This window comes from Microtus pennsylvanicus, chromosome 2, assembly GCF_037038515.1.
Source record: "Microtus pennsylvanicus isolate mMicPen1 chromosome 2, mMicPen1.hap1, whole genome shotgun sequence".
NCBI classification, from domain to species: Eukaryota; Metazoa; Chordata; class Mammalia; order Rodentia; family Cricetidae; genus Microtus; species Microtus pennsylvanicus.
Window position 1 is genome coordinate 10666584 of NC_134580.1, and position 13111 is coordinate 10679694.

General features: G+C 50.7%; 1 protein-coding gene across 2 annotated transcripts in view; it reads left to right on the forward strand.

The window, feature by feature from the left end:
- Positions 1-254: 254 nt before the first annotated feature.
- Zc3h7b (zinc finger CCCH-type containing 7B) overlaps positions 255-13111 on the forward strand; it is a 54282-nt gene continuing 41425 nt past the window's right edge. Inside the window, exon 1 of one of the 2 annotated variants that reach the window (XM_075960081.1) lies at positions 255-720. The gene's annotated coding sequence lies outside the window, so the exon portion shown is untranslated. The remainder of the gene's footprint in view (positions 721-13111) is intronic. The other variant, XM_075960082.1, reaches the window with a different exon arrangement.

Sequence of the window (13111 nt, forward strand, 5' to 3'; positions counted from 1 at the left end):
TCTTAAACAAGTGCTCTTTTTTTTTTTTTTTTTTTTTTTTTTTTTTTGCCTTTAACTTTCCATACACGAAACCTCAGCCAAATGAAACCGACTGAGTTCTGATTATCAACCAAAAGGGCACAAAGCCACCAGGGGCTTGGAGAAGCACCTGGAAAGTCGAGTGTGGATTTTAGCTCGGATTGGGGGCAGTGGCGGGGGGGGGGGGGGGGGGGATATTGGAGAACAGAGACGCTGGGTTGGTCCAGCATCCTCCCAGAAATGCAGAACTGTCAGAAAAAAAGCCCGGACAAGAAAGGGCACTTTTAAAAGAAAATCAAGGTGAATTCCAGGCATGAACCGTCCACTGGGAAGGGGGGCTTCCCGACTCCCCACCCCTTCCCCCTAAGGTGCGCAGCCCGCGCCGCCCACCCCGGGCGCGACTAGGCGAGGAGGAGCTGCGCTCTCTAGGACCCGAGGAGGGAGAGCTGCAGGGAGACGGAGCCTCCAGCGGGTGCTGCCGCGAGCGGCCGGCCGAGGGGGCTGGAAATGAAAGTAAAGCGCTCCGGAGCCACATGGACCGAGCTGCCCGGGCGGCGGCGCCGGGAGCAGGATGCGGCCGCCCGTAATTAAATAGCATTTACTCTTATTATTACTAATAATAATAACGTAATCATACCTCTAGTCATAGCATACCATTTATCGGGCTCGGCGCAGGCCCGCGGGGAGCGCAGCCCGGCCGAGGTGAGTGCTTTGGCGCGGTGGAGCCCCGCGGGGCAGAGGCCGAGCCACCGCGTCGCCGGTGGCGCGCAAGGTTGGGGCGCGCGAGGTTGGGGCGTCCGGGCAGGGCCGGGCAGGGCCGCGCGCGGAGGAGGCGCGGGAAGTCGGGGCCCGGCCACCTGGAAAGGCGGCTTTGCAAGAATAAAGCAATAGCACCCCCATTACCATGAACTATTTTGGGGGATCCCTGTGCAGATCCCTGTACCCCTGCCCCAAAGTTTCAAAGTTATTGTGTGGCCGGGCACCTGCCGCCTGGGAGATTGAGTCTCCACTGCAGCCCCCAGGGGATGTTTTGGGATTTTCTTCCGTGGTGGTGGTGGGGAGCAGTCTCCCCTGGGTATGGAGCTTTAGGGGTGCACGGATGCTTTGCGGATGCCACCGAAAGGGGGTGGTCCGAGCTTGGTAGTGGGGTCCCCCGTTTCTTTTGTATTCGCTTTGTATTCGCAGTGCCTTGATGTGGAGGGGCCGCGGCGAGGGCCAAGGACAATGGCCGGCTGCTGGGTCGCCCCAGTCGGTTACAGCGGCCACGCGAGTCCGGGGATCCGGGGCCTGTGGGCCTAGCCCTGGGGGAGGGGGCGGCAGGAAAGGGGGGCGCGGTCTGGGTCGGCTGAGCAGGAGGGCATTTCCGGTCGTGGCATCCATCACTGGCCTCAGAGGCCTCCCGGGTGGGCAGTAACCAGGCAGGGAATTTACGGGGACTGCTGGGTGCTGGGACTCTGGCGACAGAGGGGCGCCCTTGCAGGTCTGGGACCCTAAAGAAGCAGAGCCGACTCTCCCCCCCACACACACACACTACCCTCAGCGGGCAGAAGGTCCCCTCTGCCACTCATAACTGTTTTTCTTTGCCGCTTAGAAACCCTTGGGTTCTGGTATTTGTAAAGTGCCTGGATTGTGTGTGTGTGGGGGGGGGGGGGTCCTTCGCAGAGACAAAGCCCCACCCCCCATGCCCCAGGAGTGGGAATCGGGTAGAAAAAGAGTTCGCTCTTGACAGAACAGGATGGCTGAGGTGCCAACAGGACATTAATGGGGAAGGTTGGGGGCTGAAGAGCCGAAGCTTCAAGTCCGGGGATGCTGGGGGCCCACAGCAAAGTGATGGGTGGGGGGGTTCGGTTTTCGGTTGTTAGCCAGGACATCGGTGCTCGGGCACAAGAATCAGAACCCCCAACTTCTTGCCATTTTCCCAAGCGTCTGCAGTTCATCCAGTTTGATGAAAATAGCAGAATGCAGATCCTTGAATTTTTACACAAATGCGATAATTATAGTACATGTAGCAACTGTGTTGGACATGAAATTCCAGCAGATTCTTTCCTTCGACTACCAAGACTTACCCCTACCACAGCTACAACCGTGCCCTCCCTGATATCTTCAGACTTCTTTCTTCCATAGAAGTCTGCTGCGAGGCCCAAACTGGGTGAAACAGGTTCTAGATGGTGTGTGTCTTGTGCGTGTGTCCTGAGCTGGGCATACGTGGGCTCATCTGCCCCTCGTGGCACTTATGCCCGGTAGACATTTTTCCATCCTTCTTTTCCATTTGAGGAACCGAGGGCTTAGAGAATTGGGTATCTTGCTGGAAATTTCCAGCTAGGATTCCTAACTGGTTATCTGACCCCGAATCTCCATTTTCAGGAAGGCGGAGATCTGAGGGTGAGAGAGGGGCTTTGTGTTTCCTAGGTTGCCATAATGTCTGTTTAATGGTTACTGTGAGCTTTAACCTAATTTAGGTACCGCAGTTTGGAATGTGGCTTGTTGAATCTTTTTGGAGGTGGAGTTCAGTGGCATGAGCCCGATTCTTAATTCTTAGGTTTGACAGTGCAATTGTCAGTGGATTCGAGACTCTCTAAATAATAGTCTGTTTATAGCATTTGGTACGTGTGTGTCTGTGTGTATGTGCATGCGTGTGTGCACACAAGCACCGGGGTTTCTGATACACACCTCCCAGCACTCAGGAGTTAGAGGCAAGAGAACTGTGACTTACGGGACAAGTTGGGCTACATAGCGAGACCTCTCTCTCATTTGGTTCAGGGTTTCTCTTTGTAGCCCTGGACGTTCTGGAACTGCTTTGTAGACCAGGCTGGCCTTGAATTCGGAGATCTGCCAGCCACGCCCAACTGGAGCCATTGTCTTTAGAAAAAGAGGGGTGGTGGTGGCTGTTGAGGTGACTCAGTGGTTAAGTGCTGTTGCAGAGGACCTCAGTTGAGTTCCCAGCATCCATATCATGCAGCTGATAACAGTCTGTGACTCCAGCTGAAGGATCTGACATCCTCTTCTGCCTCCACCTACACTCCCATCCACGTGTACACACCCACATAAACAAACACATAGTTAAAAAATAAAATCTTAGCCAGGCGGTGGTGGCGCATGCTTTTAATCCCAGCGCTCGGGAGGCAGAGGCAGGCGGATCTCTGTGAGTTCGAGGCCAGCCTGGTCTACAAGAGCTAGTTCCAGGACAGGCTCCAAAGTTACAGAGAAACCCTGTCTCAAAAAAAACCAAAGGAAAAAAAAATTAAAAAAATCTTGCACGCCTTTAATCCCAGCATTTGAGAGGCAGAGGCAGTCAGATAGATCTCTGAGTTTAAGACCAGCCTGGTCTATAGAGCAAGTTCCAGGACAGCTAGGGCTACACAGAGGAGCTGTCTAAAAAACAAAACAAAATAAGCTGGGAATGGTGGCACATGCCTTCAATCCCAGCACTCAGGAGGCAGAGGCAGGTGGATCTGTGCATTTGAGGTTAGCCTGGTCCACAAAAGGAGTTCCAGGACAGCCAGGGATGTAATGCAGAGAAACCCTGTCTCAAAAGGAGAAAAAAGGGAAAAATATGTTCAGTGCTTTTTATTTAGTTCATAACAAAAGGCCTTTCACATATGTGGGCTCATCTGTCCTTCCTAGCAATTACAGCAGACCTTTCTTTACATTTTATATATCAATCAGTCTGGGGAGATGGCTCAGTGATTAAGAACACCATTGCTCTTCCAGAATACCGAAGTTCGATTCCCAGCACTCAGATGGTGACTCTCAACAGTCCTTACCTCCAGTTTCAGGGCATCTAAACCCTTTAAACCCTCTTCTGGCTTCTGAAGGTACCAGGCACACACATGGTACCCAAATATATATGCAAGCAAAAACACCCATACACGTAAAATTTAAAAATAAAAATGTCGTTCCTGCTTATTTACTTACCGGGAGGGGGCGTGCGTGTGTCACGGTGTGTGGCAACCAGAAGACCACTTGTGGGACTCCTAGGTGTCAGACTCAGGCTGTCAGGCTTGGTGGCAAGCACCTTTACCCACCGAACTATCTTGCCTGTCACGGGGTAGGCGTTTCAATACATCTTTTCCAGATGGGGAATCGGAGGCCTGGAGAATTGGATGTCTTGGTAGAAGTTTAGAGTAGAGTTCTGACTCCTCCGTAGTTCTCTGCCTCTAGATATTCGTTCTTTCCCAGAGTCCTGTGCAAGCTAGCAAGGGAAAAGCCCCTCTGGTTAAGCTACTGTGAGGCAGGTCAGGGATTGAGCACCTTGTAGTCTGGTTGGAAATAGAAAAGTAAATTCATTAAGAAAATGGGCTGGGGGGGCCGGGCGATGGTGGCGCACGCCTTTAATCCCAGCACTCGGGAGGCAGAGGCAGGCGGATCTCTGTGAGTTCGAGACCAGCCTGGTCTACAGAGCTAGTTCCAGGACAGGCTCCAAAGCCACAGAGAAACCCTGTCTCGAAAAACCAAAAAAAAAAAAAAAAAAAGAAAAGAAAAAAAAAAAGAAAATGGGCTGGAAAGTGGTTAGGAGCCTAGAATATATGAGTGCCAGATCCAGGGAGAGGCCCTGCCTCAAAGGCAATGGTGGAGAGTGAGAGAGGGCGACATTTGGCCCTCTCTTCTGGAGTCTGTGCTTGCTCACAGGTGTGGGCTTCCCACGTGCATCCATGTACACACACGATAAGTCTTTGTTTGTTTGTTTGTTTTTGTTTTTCGAGTCAGGGTCTCTTTGTGTAACAGTCCTGGATGTCATGGAACTCACTCTGTAGACCAGGCTGGCCTCAATCTCACAGAGATCTGCCTGTCTCTGCCTCCCGAGTGCTGGGATTAAAGGCGTGCGCCACCATGGCCTGGCATAAAATAAGTCTTTTAAGAATGAAACTGACCACAGAGAAACCCTGTCTCGAAAAACCAAAAAAAAAAAAAAAAGAAACTGAACCAGGCGGTGGTGACACACACCTTTAATCCCAGCACTTGGGAGGCAGTAGGGGGCAGATTCTTGTGAGTTTAAGGATAGCCTGGTCTACAGTGCCAGTTCCAGGACAATTCTGGGACAGCCAGGGCTACACAGAGAAACCTTTTCATGATAAACAAAACAAAAAAGTAGAAACTTGAGAACTTAGAAAGAAAGGCAAGGACTCTGGCGTCAGCACACTGGGGGAAGACAAGGCAGCAACCGGGAAATGCACCGGAAGGCTTCCTGGAGGAGGAGAGAGCTCGGGTGAAAGAGTAGGGTGCTCGGCCAAAGTGGAGGGCAAGGAAGGAGATCTTGGGTTAACATCTATTATTTCTGTGCTGGGAGGCTGATGTGGTGTATCTTTTTAAAATTTCTTCAACTGTTTGTTTGTTTGTTTGTTTGTTTTTGGAGACAGGGCTTCTCTGTGTAGCCCTTGTTGTTCTGGAACTCGTAGACCAGGCTGGAACTCAGAGATCCTCCTCCCAAGTGCTGGGATTAAAGCCGTGTGCCACCACGGCCGGCTTTTTTTAAACATTAATTTTTTTTAAAATTTAATTTTCTCTACTTGTAGTTCACGGAGGGTTGGTACTTGTGTTTGCATTTTACTGAAGAAGTTGGGGCGACTCAGGATTTGTGTGGTCACGCCAAAGCTACCGCACTGTATTTGAACCCAAGCCTTTCTGGCCTTGGGTGAGCTCCCGTCCACTGTTGTCGCCTTCCTCTCCACCACCATGGAGGTGAGAGTAAAGGCCAGGGAAGCAGGAACTGGCAAATGCCACAGCCATAAGGGCTCACCAGGAAAGGTTAGCAGGCTCCTCAAGGCCAGAGTTTAATGAAGTATTTGAGTTCCCATACCCCGCAGAAAAGGCAAAAGGGCTGTAGAGGAAGCAGAGTCCTGAGCGTGGAAATCTGAGTAATTCCGTTCCATGGGGGCTCACCACCCTGGAGCTTGGGCACAAGACAGATACGGACCATTAGCCTCAGCTCTCCATGGACAGGAACTGGCTCTGCTTCAGCTCCTGCCTCCAGCTCTGTGGACGTGCCAGGAGGACACATTCAGCCATTATGCTGTCAAATTGAATTATGCCCCAGTGTGGAGGAGGCAGGCTTATTGCGCCTGGGGTGGAAGGTCTTCCTAGAAGAATTTCTATGTGAATGCTTGAAAGATCGGAGAAGAGAGGCCGGAGAGAGGCCATTCCGAGCAGAGGCAGCGATGGGCAGAAACAGGGACAGATGAAGCCTGAGGAGTAAGTCACCAGGTACGGCCACCGGGCAGGGGCAGCCGTAAGTTCCAGCTGAAGCCCTGCGCTGTTGCTGTTGGCCCTTTGAGTCTCTGCACTCGAGTTTCTGTTTCTGGAAATGAGCCCTGAGGTTGTTCGTTTTCTTCTAAAGTTTTAAATCGATTTTATTGTGATTGCCCTTATTCTTTTGTGAATTTGGAGACAGGGTCTCACTGCATCGCTCTGGAACTGGCTCTAGAGATCTAGTTGACGCCAGTCTTGCATTGACCTTCTGCCCCTGCTTCTCAAGTGCTGGGATTGCAGGCATGCACCAGCATGTTGTGATGAGTTCTGAAGTTTGATGGTGTTTGACAGTAATCCAAGAGAGGTCAATGAAAGACGCTAGGTCAGGGCTGGCGAAATGGCTCACTTGTTAGAGCGTTTACTGCCCTTCTAGAGGACCAAAGTTTGAGTCCCACCCCTCCAATCGCATGTAACTCGAGTTCCAGGAGATCCATGGGCACCAGCGCCCATGGGCACATACCCCTACACAGACAGACACATATATGCACAATTTAAAATAAAACTATAAAAAATAGAGAAAAGGTACCAGCATGACCTTTAATCCCAGTATTTTGAAGGAAGAAGCAGGCAGATTTTACCCTGGTCTACAGAGGACCTGTTTAGAAAAGAAAAAAAAAAGTGGGGCTGGAGAGATGGCTAGGTGGTCAAGAGCTTTTGCTGCTCCCAGAGGTCCTGAGTTCAAATCCCAGCACCCTCGGATGACTTACAACTCCCTGTAACTCCAGCTCCGGGATCCAGTGCCCTCTTCTGGCCTCTAGAGGGATCTGCTCTTACGTTCACAATCTTCACACAGGTACACATAATTAAGAACAAAGTTAGTTTTTAAAAACTTATTTATATTAATATGTACATTGGTGTTTTGCCCGCGTGCATGTCTGTGTGAGGCCACCAGATCCCCAGGAACTGGAGTTGCAGATGGTTGTGAGCTGCCATGTGGGTGCCAGGAATCAAACTCAGGTTCTGTGGAAGAGCAGCCAGCTCTCTTTACCAGTGAGCTCTCTGCCCAACCCCCAAATAAAACAAATATTAAAAAAAAATGGAGTCAGGTGGTGGTGGCGCACGCCTTTAATCCCAGCACTTGGGAGGCAGAGGCAGGTGGATCTCTGTGAGTTTGAGGTCTACAGGAGCTAGTTCCAGGACAGGTTCCAAAGCTAGAGAGAAACGCTGCCTCGAGAAACTTAAAAAAAAAAAAAAAATAAAGCCAGGCTGTGGTGAAACACACCTTTAATCCCAGCACTTGGGAGGCAGAGGCAGGCGGATCTCTGTGAGTTCGAGGCCAGCCTGGTCTACAAGAGCTAGTTCCAGGACAGGCTCCAAAACCACAGAGAAACCCTGTCTCGAAAAAAAAAAAATGGATCTAGAGGGACTTTAAAACCTTGTACTAACTTAGCAATCGCACCCAGTAATTCCCCTGTGGCTAACCCCCCATCATTGTATAGTTATGCACCATGATTATCCCCTTCTTACTCCGAGAAGAGAGGTCAGTTATAGTTTAGATGACTCTTAGAAAAAAAGGGGGGCAGAGTGGGGTGGGGGCATGCTGCAAATGAAGCCCAGCCTGACTCCAGTAAGGGAACAGAACGGGTGAGGGAGAAGCTGGTGGGGCCAGCAGTGCAGGCCTGAGACTGTGGGGCAGGGGTGTCCGCTGAGGAGGGCTGGCTGCAGCCTGCAGCTGGAGGTTACTCTGTCAGCTCCGGGAGCCAGCACAGAAGCCAGCTCCCTCCACCACAGTATTTAATGGCCCGTAGCAAAGAGGCTCATCTTCCCTCCTCTGTCAGCACCAGCCACACAACTCCATCCCATCGTGATGCTTCCTGTGATGGCTTCTGCAGGTGTCTGTTAGCTCTGCTGCCCTACCAAGCTGCGGGCACCCTGGGGATCGAATACAGCATCTCTCTGTCTTCCGAACCCATCTGCTCTTCAGAACCACCCAAGTGACTTCTTCAGGAACAGTCCCCGAGCTTTGTCTCGGAAGCTGAGGTGGAAATAAGGGCAGCCGCTGCTCCAGATGTGCACAGCACTTGGCACTTCTGTGCCCTTTCCACTTGCCACTCCTCGAAGCCCAGCAGCTATTACTGCCAGCACCGTTTTGCAGTGAGGGATCTGAGTCCCCCAGAGAGACAAGGAAGACCTCCACAACCTATAGATCTAGAGCAGGAGTCAGAGGCAAGCCTGTAGACTCCAGAACCCAAAGTGTTTTCTAAAACAGGCTGGTCTCAAAGTCACTGTGTAGCCGAGGTTAGACTGGAATTCCTAATTCTCCTGCCTCCGTCTCTCAAGTGCTGGGGAGATGGCTCAGTTAGTAAGGTGCTTGCTATACAGGCATAAGGATCAGCACCCATATTGTAAAAAGCTGGGTACAGAGGCTGGAGAGAGAGTGGGGGTGAAGAGCCCCTGTTGCTCAGTCATGAGGAGTTTGCATCCAGCACCCTTGTAACAAGCAAACTCTTCTAACCCCAGATCCAAGAAGGGTGGAGACGGGGGATCGCTGGCGCTTACTGGAATGCAGTTTAGCCAAGAAAATGCGAGCCCAGGTTTAGAGAGACCCCGCCTCAAAGAAGCAGAGAGTGATAGATAAGGACACTAGACAACGTGTGTGTGCACACACCTAAAAAGCTGGCACAGTAGTGCACTGCACTCCTGCCTGGGGAACAGGAGACAACCTCACACATACATGCAAGACAGGATTCTGTCACTGAGCTATGTCCCCAATACCTAGCCCAATTCTTTTTTTTTGTTTTGTTTTAAAGGCAGGATCACATACTATAGCCCAGGTTTAGTTCTCCTGCTTCAGGCTCCCCAGTGTAGCATGAGCTGCCACACCTGCCCAGCCCAGCCCATTTCATTTCTTATGTCTGGACAGGTAACATCTTTTTCTATCACCAACATTTATTCAGTCAGTTATTAATTTATTTACAGCGGGGTCTGATGCCTTGTCGCTAACGGTATCATGCTTGTGCCACAGTCAATAATTTCATGGCTGCCCTTCAAAAGTATGTACTCAGGTCGCTCTTCCTCCACCTTCTGAGGCTCTTGTGCCTAAACTGTGGCTCTGAAGGGGATCAGGGTACCTGGTTCTCTGAGGTCAACAGACGCATCCTCCTGCCAGCTTGAGTTTCTGAGGTACCAGTGTCAATCAGGAACCATTCCCTGCCTGTGAGCTGCAGTGACAGTTGGGCCATGACCAACCCTCCTGGGGTTTTCAGAAGCTGCTCTGGAGCAGCTGTTCTCTGGTCCACCCCACAAAGCCCCGCCCCGCCCCAGGTGGAGGGCACAGAGCAGGGTGGAGCATTCAGGGTCTTACCTTTCATCCCCTGTTCTCGCAATGGGCCTGCTGGCAGCACACACAGTAGGTATGTCACCGCGCACACAGTATGTCACCGTGCACACAGTATGTCGCCGTTCTTGGCCTCTGTCTCTCTCTCTCTCTCTTTTTTTAATTGGTGTTTTGCCATGGGTGTTGTGTCCCCTGAAACTGGAGTTACAAACAGTTTGTGAGCTGCCATGTGGCTGCTGGGAATTGAACCCCGGTCCTCTGGAAGAGCAGCCAGTGCTCTTAACCTCTGAGCCATCTCTCCAGCCCCTCTGTCTCCTCTTCTTTGGTTTGTTAGCATTTGGCCTGTGTTGGGTGTGAGGGTTCAGCGATGGGTTTTGAAAGCTCCAGAATGTTTCTGACTCTCCTCCCTTCTCTGCCTCAGTCCAGCCTGGACTATTGTATGGAAGCCTCCTTATGTTCTGACATTCTTCTTGTCTGTCTTCATGCAATAGCCGGAGGGAGCTTCTTGAGATTTGAATGACCCTGTCATTCCTGCTGGAAACCTAGAATTTTCTGGACGTAGGCACAACTGAGGCCTGTTTCTCCGGTGGTGTTTGTAGCTCTCTGTTCAAGCCTCAGCCTGCCCCCTGTACCTCATTTTCCCCTTGACCTGTGTTTTCTTTGAACCTGCTCAGCTTGTTCCTATCTCAGGTCTTCGCCGTCTGCTGGGCGTACACTTGTCCTCTCGCCCGTGGCTCAAATGCCACGTCTTCTGAAGGGGTCTTCACTTAGCTCCTGCTCCACCACCACGAAACATCTCCTGTTTGTCCCTCACGCCTACTGCTGCCATCCTTGTCTTGTATGTTTAACTCTGACCTATCATGTGAGCGTGTGTGTTCATGTGTTTGCAGATACGCAGATGTGTGTACATATGTGTGTTTGTGCATGTGTTACTCCTCGGGAGCCATTCTTCTGTTGAGACAGATCTATCATTGGCTTGGAGCCCCCTTAGGAGGCCAGAGTGGCTGGCCAACGAATCCCAGGAACCCAGTGTCTGCCTGCCCAGCACTGGGATTATAAGCATTCATCGCTGTGCTCAACTCTTTTTTAAAATTTATTTATTTTATGTGTATGAATGTTTTGCTTACATGTATGTAAGTGCATCATCACGTGCATGCATCAGATCCCTGGGACTGTAGTTACAGACTGCTGTGAGCCACCATGTATGTGGTGCTGGGAATTGAACTTGGTTCTCTACAAGATCAGCAGGGTTTTTTAACTGCTGGGCTCTTCAGAGCCTGTGACCAACTTTTCCTTTTCTTTCTTTCTTTCTTTCTTTCTTTCTTTCTTTCTTTCTTTCTTTCCTTCCTTCCTTCCTTCCTTTCTTCTTTTTCGTTTTTTCCCTGAGAACGGGTGTCTCCATATATCCCTGGCTGTCCTGGAACTCCCTCTGTAGACCAGGCTGGCCTTGAACTCAAAGAGATCCTCCTGCCTCGGCCTCCCAAGTGTGGGGATTAAATGTGTGCGCCACCTAAAGGCTATGACCAGCTTTTAAATGTGGGTTCTGGAAATCAAGCTCTGGTCCTTGTCTCTTTCATGTATTGAGCCATCTTCCCAGACCAACATGTGACCTTTTTTGTGCCCGCTCCCCCATGATCAAGATCTGTGAGGGCTGGGGTGCTGGAGAGATGTCTCAGTGGTTAAGAGGACCTGGGCTGGATTCCCATGACCCCCATGGTGGCTCACAGCCATCCGTAACTCCAGTTCCAGGTGACCCAACAGGCATGCATGTGGTGCACATACATGGATACATGTAAAGTTTCATACACATAAAGTAAAATAAAACTTTAAAAACAAGCTATGAGGGCAGGGGTTTGTTAACTGTGTCCCCAGTACTGGTGACAGCCGTGTTTATGTGTCGCATTAAAAACAGCCGAGTTGGCCACAAAAGCTTACCAGAAAGGCGTGGCCGAGACAAAAACTGCAAAATTGGTGTCGACTGAAGCACTCAGCAAAGTAGAAAATACGGTCTGACCTGCTCAGGGAAGGACACACTAGTCTTACCAGGTGGGTACGGCCAGCTCCATCATGCAGAGAGCAAAACTGAAGCTCAGAGAGGTCCCAGAAAGCAGTATGGGACGGTGATGGGAGTTGCTCCCAGAGCTGATGGCCACCACCAGAGCCTGCCTTCCTCTTGTCACTGGGCACCAGAGTAGGCAGTGCACTCCAATGCGACAGGAATCCCCCACCCCAGCAGGAGCTCACTGCTCAGGGCATGAGAAGACACCGGAGGTGGTGTTGGACTGTGTCCTCCGAGTGGTGACGTCTGTTTATTTTGCTTCTTATGCTTGCTTACAATTCCCAAGGGTGACCTTTTGCTACTCTCCTCTTCCTTCACTTCCTTTTCAAGCTTAATGATGGCTTTATTGAAAATTGTCAGAGGTTTGAGAGCCGACTCCGTGGTCAAGAGCACTTGCTGATTTTTCTAGAGTACCCAAGTTTGGTTCTAAGCAGCCAGGTCAATCTGGTGGCTCCAAATGATCTGTAACAGCCGCTTCGGGAGATCTGCTGCCTCCAGCCACCCCAGGCAGCTGACCTCACTTGCACACACCCACGTGCTGACACACACAGCTATGGTAGCTAGAAATCACAAAAATAAATCAGCACGCTCCCTTAATCCCAGCACTTGGGAGGTAGATCCCCATGAGTTTGAGGCTAGCCTGATCTACATAGTGAACTACATAGAGAGACCCTGTCTCAAAAAAAAAAAAAAAAAAGATGGCCAGTTTCAAAGAAAGCAAACTGTAGGCTGCTGCAGCCTGTGGCTACTTTGTCGCATTCCTTTCTTAACCTACTTTCCTGGTGGAGTCTGGGGCAGTGCCAGCAGCTTGGCTTTCCTCAGCAATTGTGTGGCCTTGGGCCAGCCCCCATCCAGTCTGAGCCTTACTGTTCTGTGAACACGGGATGATAAATCCTACTTTTGAGATGATTATGGACACGCGTGATTCTTTAGGATCAAGTCTTTCATTTAAGGCCCTTCTCAGATCTCAGTATTTAAATGCACCAAGTAAAATCTGCAGGATTGCAAGGAAAGGGAGCTCTGTTCTGCTGATAGATCTGTGTGTGTATGTGTGTGTGCGCACATGTGTTTGAGTGGGGGTGTGGATGTACATGCACAGTGTTTTGGCTCTTGTTTGTGTGTATGTGTAGAGGCCAGGGGACAGCCTTGGGTGACATTCCAGGAATCAGAGCCGTCTACTTTTCTTTCTTTCTCAAGATTTGTTTTATTTTACGTATATGCGTGTTTGCCTGCATGTATGTGAATGTATGTCCCATGTGTGTGCCTGGTGACTTCAGAGGCCAGAAAAAGATATCAGATTCCCCCAGAAATGGAGTTCCAGATTGTTGTGAGCTGCCATGTGGATGCAGGGCCGAGCCTGGACCCTCTGCCGGAGTGGCAAGTGCTCTTCTCTGCTGAGCTCTAGCTCCACACCGGGTTTTAAGATAGGGTCTCTCTCATTACCCCAGAGCTCAGCGAGCAGGCTAGGCTGGCTGGCCAGGGAATCCCAGGAACCTGCCTGTCTCCACTTC